The 3,287-nt window shown below is 34.2% G+C and overlaps 1 non-coding gene across 1 annotated transcript; it reads left to right on the plus strand.

Moving 5' to 3' along the window:
* The first annotated feature begins 1,257 nt into the window (after positions 1–1,257).
* On the plus strand, positions 1,258–1,330 carry TRNAK-UUU (transfer RNA lysine (anticodon UUU)). The gene has a single exon. It is a non-coding gene; the product is annotated as a tRNA-Lys (tRNA).
* The last annotated feature ends 1,957 nt before the right edge of the window (positions 1,331–3,287 follow it).

A 3,287-nucleotide genomic window follows, 5' to 3' on the forward strand; every position in this document is an offset into this window, starting at 1 on the left:
AAAGTTTCCAGCTAAGTATGTTTACTGTACATTTCTTTTCAAATGGAATTTGTGAAACAGGCACATCATTCCAAGATTCAGCCATTTTTTATGGCGTTAAGATAGCATTGATGAATTTCAAACATTACACAATGAGTCGAACAGATATGTTTCTTACCTTATGTTTCTAAGTAAACATAGGTAAAGCCAAAGTTTTAAGCAAATTCTTTTGCAATCCTTTCATTTTAGAATGTAATTTATAAAACCGTCACATCATACCAAATTGCTACATTGGTGTATTGAGTAAAACTAACATTGATGAATATTAAACACCAACACTGTCGGCAGGGGAGTATTTTTCCTGATTTTTTCTGTTTGTTTTCCCATTTTATTCACGGAACGCAGAATAGGCGATATGTTGTAGAATAGAAGAGATCGTTGGATGTCCACAACTCAAGCTAAATATGTAGTAACTAGTCATGCCTAAATTTCAATCTGCTTTATGACGTCACTGTAAAATGGACACTGTTGCAATTTCCTTCTTTATAAATGTTTGTGAAAAAAAGATATTAGAAATGATGAAAGGAAGGTTCTGCTTCTTTTATAAACTGTTTTTTTTTCCCCCAGAGGCACAAAGTAAGAGCCCGGATAGCTCAGTCGGTAGAGCATCAGACTTTTTTCAAATGGAATTTGTTAAACAGGCACATCATTCCAAGATTCAGCAATTTTTTATGGTGTTAAGTTAGCATTGATGAATTTTAAACATTACACCTTGAGTCGAACAGATATGTTTCTTACCTTATGTTTCTAAGTAAACATAGGTAAAGCAACGTTTCAAGCAAATTGCTTTTGCTATCCTTTTATTTTAGAATGTAATTTATAAAAACTGTCACATCATACAAAATTGCTACATTGGTGTATTGAGTAAAACTAACATTGATGAATATTAAACACCAACACTGTCGGCAGGGGAGCATTTTTCCTCATCATAGATCACGCCTCTTTTTTTTGTGTTTGTTTTCCCATTTTATTCACGGAACGCAGAATAGGCGATATGTTGTAGAAGAGTAGAGAACGTTGGATGTCCACAACTCAAGCTAAACATGTAGTAACTAGTCATGCCTAAATTTCAATCTGCTTTATGACGTCACTGTAAAATGGACACTGTTGCAATTTCTTTCTTTATAAATGTTTGAGAAAAAAGGATATGAGAAATGATGAAAGGAAGGTTCTGCTTCTTTTATAAACTGTTTTTTTTTTCAGCGGTACAAAGTAGGAGCCCGGATAGCTCAGTCGGTAGAGCATCAGACTTTTAATCTGAGGGTCCAGGGTTCAAGTCCCTGTTCGGGCGTTGTCTTTGTTTGTTTTATACTTTGTTAAAATGTAGAGTTTTTAAAACCATGCGCAGCATATACAAGTTGATCATTTTAATCACTAGTCCTTCTAGTAAACATCGACTTGTTCCTGTCAAATCACTGTTTCTTAATACCACTTGGTACAGGCAAAGTTTCCAGCTAAGTATGTTTACTGTACATTTCTTTTCAAATGGAATTTGTGAAACAGGCACATCATTCCAAGATTCAGCAATTTTTTATGGCGTTAAGATAGCATTGATGAATTTTAAACATTACACCATGAGTCGAACAGATATGTTTCTTACCTTATGTTTCTAAGTAAACATAGGTAAAGCCAAAGTTTTAAGCATATTGCTTTTGCAATCCTTTCATTTTAGAGTGTAATTTATAAAAACTGTCACATCATACCAAATTGCTACATTGGTGTATTGAGTAAAACTAACATTGATGAATATTAAACACCAACACTGTCGGCAGGGGAGCATTTTTCCTGATCATAGATCACGCCTCTTTTTTTTGTGTTTGTTTTCCCATTTTATTCACGGAACGCAGAATAGGCGATATGTTGTAGAATAGAAGAGAATGTTGGATGTCCACAACTCAAGCTAAACATGTAGTAACTAGTCATGCGTAAATTTCAATCTGCTTTATGACGTCACTGTAAAATGGACACTGTTGCAATTTCTTTCTTTATAAATGTTTGAGAAAAAAAGATATTAGAAATGATGAAAGGAAGGTTCTGCTTCTTTTATAAACTGTTTTTTTTTTCAGCGGTAGAAAGTAAGAGCCCGGATAGCTCAGTCGGTAGAGCATCAGACTTTTTTCAAATGGAATTTGTGAAACAGGCACATCATTCCAAGATTCAGCAATTTTTTATGGCGTTAAGATAGCATTGATGAATTTTAAACATTACACAATGAGTCGAACAGATATGTTTCTTACCTTATGTTTCTAAGTAAACATAGGTAAAGCCAAAGTTTTAAGCAAATTCTTTTGCAATCCTTTCATTTTAGAATGTAATTTATAAAACCGTCACATCATACCAAATTGCTACATTGGTGTATTGAGTAAAACTAACATTGATGAATATTAAACACCAACACTGTCGGCAGGGGAGCATTTTTCCTGATCATAGATCACGCCTCTTTTTTTGTGTTTGTTTTCCCATTTTATTCACGGAACGCAGAATAGGCGATATGTTGTAGAATAGAAGAGAACGTTGGATGTCCACAACTCAAGCTAAATATGTAGTAACTAGTCATGCCTAAATTTCAATCTGCTTTATGACGTCACTGTAAAATGGACACTGTTGCAATTTCCTTCTTTATAAATGTTTGAGAAAAAAAGATATTAGAAATGATGAAAGGAAGGTTCTGCTTCTTTTATAAACTGTTTTTTTCCCCCCCAGAGGCACAAAGTAAGAGCCCGGATAGCTCAGTCGGTAGAGCATCAGACTTTTTTCAAATGGAATTTGTGAAACAGGCACATCATTCCAAGATTCAACAATTTTTAATGGCGTTAAGATAGCATTGATGAATTTTAAACATTACACAATGAGTCGAACAGATATGTTTCTTACCTTATGTTTCTAAGTAAACATAGGTAAAGCCAAAGTTTTAAGCAAATTCTTTTGCAATCCTTTCATTTTAGAATGTAATTTATAAAACTGTCACATCAAACCAAATTGCTACATTGGTGTATTGAGTAAAACTAACATTGATGAATATTAAACACCAACACTGTCGGCAGGGGAGCATTTTTCCTGATCATAGATCACGCCTCTTTTTTTTGTGTTTGTTTTCCCATTGTATTCACGGAACGCAGAATAGGCGATATGTTGTAGAATAGAAGAGAACGTTGGATGTCCACAACTCAAGCTAAACATGTAGTAACTAGTCATGCGTAAATTTCAATCTGCTTTATGACGTCACTGTAAAATGGACACTGTTGCAA

This window comes from Ascaphus truei, chromosome 10 (assembly GCF_040206685.1).
Source record: "Ascaphus truei isolate aAscTru1 chromosome 10, aAscTru1.hap1, whole genome shotgun sequence".
Taxonomy (NCBI): Eukaryota; Metazoa; Chordata; class Amphibia; order Anura; family Ascaphidae; genus Ascaphus; species Ascaphus truei.